This window comes from Mchenga conophoros, linkage group LG2, assembly GCF_057382185.1.
Source record: "Mchenga conophoros isolate Kocher_MC1m ecotype Shallow Benthic linkage group LG2, M_conophoros_male_GT1.1, whole genome shotgun sequence".
In the NCBI taxonomy this organism is placed as follows: domain Eukaryota; kingdom Metazoa; phylum Chordata; class Actinopteri; order Cichliformes; family Cichlidae; genus Mchenga; species Mchenga conophoros.
The window spans coordinates 934,385-940,742 of NC_140527.1; the positions used below are offsets into that span (position 1 = coordinate 934,385).

General features: G+C 43.5%; 1 long non-coding RNA gene across 1 annotated transcript; it reads left to right on the forward strand.

The window, feature by feature from the left end:
- Window positions 1–3,998: 3,998 nt before the first annotated feature.
- Window positions 3,999–4,496, forward strand: LOC146581415 (uncharacterized). Its single transcript, XR_014888499.1, has 3 exons — window positions 3,999–4,151; window positions 4,237–4,348; window positions 4,429–4,496. It is a non-coding gene; the product is annotated as an uncharacterized LOC146581415 (long non-coding RNA).
- The last annotated feature ends 1,862 nt before the right edge of the window (window positions 4,497–6,358 follow it).

The following is a 6,358-nucleotide window of genomic DNA, read 5'->3' on the forward strand; positions in this document are numbered from 1 at the left end:
TGTTCATGTATTATTTTGGAAAAATATGTCTTCATTCAAGTGTGTGTCACCACAGTGCACACTCGTTTGGTTTAGTGGTTTAACCATTCCTCATACTCATACTGGCAGAAGTGCCCAATGAGCACTCAGTCAGCAAAGGGAAGCATGCCCACTCACAGCTCACCTGCATACCTCCATCGCTCTTCTTCTCACATTCCTTGGATTCCTCGGGCCTTCTCACCGACACCGTGCTGCCTGCTGAAAGAAAGAAATGATTTAGAACTGAAAGTTAATCTGGAGGAATATTTATTCCTTGAAGTGTGCGGGGGTGGTAAAAGTCCATCACAGGGCTTCCACTTAACCTATATATTCTTTTTGACTGTTGGAGAAAGTCAGAGCACCCAAAGTAACCCACACAGGCAGAGAGAAAACATACAAACCCCAGCCACCCTGAGAGGTGACAGTGCTGCCCAGCTAAATGCAGGGGGCAGCGATGACCTCCACTGAACTTTATCCAATTTCCTCTGGCCGGTCCAGCTTTCCAAAGACATACGTGTCAGGTTAGTGGGTGTCCCAATCACAGCAACTGTAGCCTCAAGGTGATTTAGGTCCTATAGGTTAGACCCAACAACATTAGAAAGAAAACCCCAACAATTAGACAAAACCCTGGAAGAAAAACGCAATTTTAAGAACAAGAAACCTCCAACAGGACCGGGCTCAGGGAGGGGCAAAGAGTGGGCAACAGGACAAAAGGCTATAAAATAGTCACACAGAGAGAGTGAAGAGAAGTAAATCAGAAACACTGAGAGCATCATGAGACCAGCAGCCTACAGTATAACTAAGGCCACATGATCCAGCCTTAACTATGTGTGTTGTCAATCTTAAAGTAGATGGTGTCTGTCTCCCAGATTCGAATTATGAAGAGAGGCCTGAAGCTGAAGACTTCCACTGTACTGCTGAACGAGCGAATAGCTTCATTAGAATACAGTGCTGCAAGGTCTTTAAGATAGAGCAGGGCCTGCTTTTAATCAACGTCATTTTAAATTCAGATGTGGATATAACAGGGTGCTGATGAAGAGGAGCTAAAGTGGGAGCGATGCTGTGTTTGTCCTGTCCCAGTTAGAACTGTTGCTGTGACATTTGGGAACAGCTGAAGGCTTTTCAGGAAACGTTTAGGATAAAAGTAATAACTGCAGTCGAGTTTCTAGCAGAACTCTGACACAGGATGTTTCAAATTGTAACAATGTTGCACAAATAAATGAAGACAGTCCTACATATTTGTTTAATACGCACACTGAAGGACAGCGAATGGATTGAATAAGATCCAATACAATACAATGAAGTGTTATAATAGTGTAATTAAATAGTGATCAGTGCTTTTAAATTCTTCACTGAGATCCAGCAGGACAAACAGAGTCAGACTAAAACTATTCAAATAAACAATTCTGCCTGAAGTCATCAGTTAACTGTTTGTCACCCAGTCTGTGCAGACAAACAAAGGGAAGGTCAGAAATCGTTCTAAAATTAGCTTTGACCGCTGAATCAAATGATGTTGTTTGATGTAACAGTTTGATGACTGATGCCTCAGAAGTCTGTGGTACATAAAAAATCTGTGAATATGTTTTACCTTCAGTTTCATTTTACGATTTTGTTAAACATCATTCTTACTGGTCGTCAGCCACAGCTGAGACCAAACCCACTCTGCTCTGGGAACTCTCTGTGGACAGAGCTTTGATTGTGTTCACATGAAGCAGCACTATGAACGGCTGAAACAGCATGTTTAAAGGAACTGAAAAAATGGGGAATATGATGTGAATAGTTTGCTTTTATGAGGTAAACAAATCTGCCTAATTTGCCATTTGAATGATGACAGCAGGCCTAAAAACTCTGGTTTTTAGATCCATATTCGAGGATTCACCTGTTATAAGTTCTGTTTTAAGAGAAATCCTGCCAGGCTTTAGTCTTCTCTGTGTGCTCTGCCTCTTCTTCCTGTCTGCTGAGTAAAGCAGCTCATACCAAGATAAGCTAATTAAAAGCAATGCTTGTTTAATCACCACAAAATGGGCAACAAAGGGTGTTTAAAAAGTGCTGCTCACACAGAATCCAGTCAATTAGAGGACAACCTTCCTGGGAGAAGTTGCCTTCTATTTTAGGTTAATGCACATGGTCCCTGTGCACGTCTGTCCACACACACTTTCTCAGACACAGTCTTACTGATGCAAACTCAGTCTCTTTGTGCTCACCAAGTGCTGATGCGGGAGTTTTGATTCATTTAAAGCTCTGCTAGAGTCACAGATCTCACCGTCATTTTCAAGACAAACACTCGGGACTCAGAGCCGGCCATGGAGGACAAACAGCTAGCCTGCCACACACTCGTCATCATGCTGGTGAGGCTCAACTCCACAATATCCTCCTCTTCTTTGTTCTGCTTGTCTTTCTTATCTGTCCTCACACATCTCTCAGTCTATTTCCAGCTCTTCAGGTCCACTTCCCTCTTCCTCCCTTCTGCTTTCTGTTTTCTTTCATACGAGCCGCTTTGCATTCACCAGATAACGACACAAAATTCAATTTCTCGCTGAGTTACCTCCCTAATGGCTAAGTGGCGGTGTGTGTGCTGCGTGTTGAAGGCTGAGGCTGGTGGGTGGCACACAAACGGATGTTCCTGTGCTGCACTGAGTTGGTGGCTGTTTTCACATCAGAACCCAGAAACGAGCAGCGGCGTTTGGCGCAGCACGGCAGGAGGCGGTGAATCGCAGTGGCAAAGAGGCTGCATGATGTGGAGGAGCTTTCCATAGACAAAAGGCTGAGTGCTAACTGCCACAGCAAACACGCACATGTGGAAGGGCCGCAGTGTCGAATGACAACACAGCAGTGTCTCGCAGCCTGTGTGGGAGCAGAGCATCTATCCGTTTCCATTCATTATCCTTCCTCTACATTGAAGTCTAAAGCAGCCATTTGATCTCGTTTAGATCAAAGGAACACAAAGACTCTGCTGCATGTACAGGACATACAGCAGGATCATTAGGAAACAGCTAAAAGTCTAACCTAACAACACTGCAACATATAAACAAAGCAAATGAATAAATGGAGCAGCTTGTGAATTATACATGGGCAGCAGTGCAGTGACCAACAGCAGCAGGTATCACAGTGAACGGGTGAATTAAAGTGTCAGTGACAGGCAGCATGGAACTGGCACATGATGTAATACTTGTTTAAGTTAGTATCAGTCCCGAAAAGGAAAATGCAGCAGAAGATGTCCTCACAGCCCAGAGCCAACAAAACCCTTTCACCTCAGTTCATACAGAAACCAACCACTGAAGAGTCCTGGGCCCTGTTTCAGGAAGCCGGTTTAGTGGAAAAACTGAGTAAGTATACCCTGAGTTAACGAAAACTCTGGGTTTTCGGTTTCACAAAGCGAGTTTAGATGAAGCCTCAGTGAGTCACTATGACGACACACACCGTGAAGCTAACCTGCCCCCTAGCAGGTTTACTACAACTAACCCTGACTGTCTCCGCCCCTTTGTCGGAAACCTGACTGTAGGAAGTGTCAGACATGGCGTGTCCCTTCCTTGAAGAGCCAGTAGATCGTGAAGCCCAAATTCTCCGCAGAGCTCTCCGCCGGGAGAGAGTGATTAAAGCGCGTTTGGACATTTTATCATTTCCTGATGATTTTCTGTGCGAACGTTACCGTTTCTCAGCACAATCTATAAGTTATTTGGATAACATCCTCAGGCCATATATTACGCATGTGACACATCGCGGACATGCTCTCAGTTCTGTACATATTATTTGTATTGCACTTCGGTTTTTTGCAAACGGGAGCTTTCTGTATAATATTGGTGACGTTGAGCACGTTTCCATGGCTACCGTCTGTCGGGCAGTCAGGAATGTTACAGTTGCACTGAAACGTCTCCTGCACTCGTTTGTGTTCCCCGGTCATAGACCCACAAGATTTATCAAAGAGGGATGCCACAAAATTGCAGGTATCAGGATGACCAAAACTTAATTTATAATGTGGTGATACTTGAACTACTACTTAAATTTTACATTTATTTTCAGGGTTCCCAGGCGTGATTGGCTGTACAGATGGCACTCACATTCCAATCATTGCTCCTTCAGTAAATGAAGGAGACTATGTGAACAGGAAGTCTTTCCACAGCATTAATGTACAGGTACATAGTTCCCTGTAGCATTTCAAACTAACAGATTATTTCAATATAGTAATGGATGCTAATTTGTGTTCTCTGCACTGTGAAGATCATATATGATGCTGCCAACATTATCACAAATGTGGAAGCCAAGTGGCCAGGCTCTGTCCATGACTCACAAATATTCCGTGAATGTACACTGAGCACAAAATTTGGACATGGTGAGTTGAAAATACTTTAAAATATATAAAGACCAATTGCTTCAGGGACATTTGAACTGAAGTGTATCCTTCTGTCTTAGGAGAGTTCACTGGCTACTTGCTTGGTGATAGGGGGTATCCATGTTTACCCTATTTGCTTACCCCTTACCCTGACCCTGAACCGGGCCCACAGCAGCGATATAATCTGGCTAATTGCAGGACAAGAGCCAGAATTGAAATGACTATCGGAGTGCTTAAGGCCCGGTTCCAGTGCCTGCAAAGACTCAGGGTCATCCCAGAAAGGGCATGTGACATTATTGTGGCATGTGTGATTCTTCACAACATTGCCACAATCAGAGGAGAACACTGTCCTTCTGAACCAAACAGCAGCAGTGATCCAAACCATGAACATCCTGACCCTCCCACGGACATACAAGATGGAAGAGCAGTCAGAGACACCATATGTCACAATCATTTCTTTTGACCCATCACCTCAACATGTTGAAAGAAGAATAAACAGATTTTTTGTTCAACTGGCTTTATTGGTCGCCTGTATTTCCTGTACACAAAGTATTAAAAGATGTAAACCTGTCTCTGTTGCTTCCTCCTCTGTAACAGCTGTCAATGTTTCTTCATTGTTTTCCTGTAGTAAAGAAATAAACAACATTGCTGTTCTACTGTAAACTCATATAATCTGTGGAGTATTACTCACAACTGCATGTTGGTCTGGCTCAACAGGAGGCTGCACCAGATGCAGTACACCACCACCATCAACTGATAGAATATGAGGTTTATACAGGTCACTTATAACTTACAAGGGACCAAATGGCAATTAACAAACATACCAATCACCTTACACTTCATTGTCATTATGCTCTCAAAGACAACCAAGACTGAGGGAAGGCAAAATCAGTAGGAAAATAACTTCACTACAAAATAATCCATTATGGTAAAGAGTTTATCAGATGAATGAGTAGCACTGCAAAGGTGACTGTGAAGAAAGGATGTATGCACATCATGTATTATTTTGAATTTACCCCTTATGTAGGCACTTGTGTCTTGCGGGGTTATTGACTCAGAGGATGTCCCCGCAGAGATGCCTTCGGCCACAGGGCGCCCACTGTTTTGGCTGAGGGCCAACTGCTCAGCCTCTGTGAGTGGTGGTGGAGGAGGACCCCCACCTGTTTTTCAGGCCTCCGCTTTTTTTCTGTTGGCTATAACGGGTCACATTTGAGCATACAGAGTAAGCAAATATTTACTTGTAATGTGCTCAGATAATTCCAATAAGTGCTTACAGAAAGAAAATTAATGTAGCCTCTAACTGCAATTGATTTACATCGGACAAACAGACCAAGCACTGTGGCTCATAATACAATTACACCTTACCTGTTTGGACTATATTTTTATATTTCATTTTTACTTGCTGCCAGGCACGTTTGGGGCCTGTTGGGTTGCACCTGCGCTCACATCACATCACAAAATAAAATGTATAAAATAACAAATAAAATAACATATGATAAAATAACGTGTTAAATGGGTGGAAATCCCTCGATCAATGTTTAAATTAATACTCACGCATTGACTCTGTCGGCTATGTTTTGCCATGCATGCTCCCTTTCTTTTGCAGCTGAGGCTGTGTTACTTTTTTCCGCGGAATTGGCATGTTATCAGCATATGCTGCCATCAGAATTTCGGCCTCAAGCGCTGTAAAATACATTGACCGCGCCTTCTTTCCCTCCGTCTCCATGGTGACTCGCTTAATCTGTGCTCCGCTTATCAGGGCTTTATGTATCCTCGTCCGCGCGCTTCACTTGGGGTTAAAGCAACTCCACGTTGACTGAACTAATTGTTATCAGCCTTTCTGAAACCGAATATTCCGAGTTGGACAGTTCGGGGTTACTCAACCGTGAGTGTCGTTTTTCACTCTGAGTTTTCCAAACCGGCTTCCTGAAATAGGGCCCAGGTCATTCAAAAGACACGAGACATGGAGACTCCTCCCTCACAACACACGGAACAACAAAAACAACAATA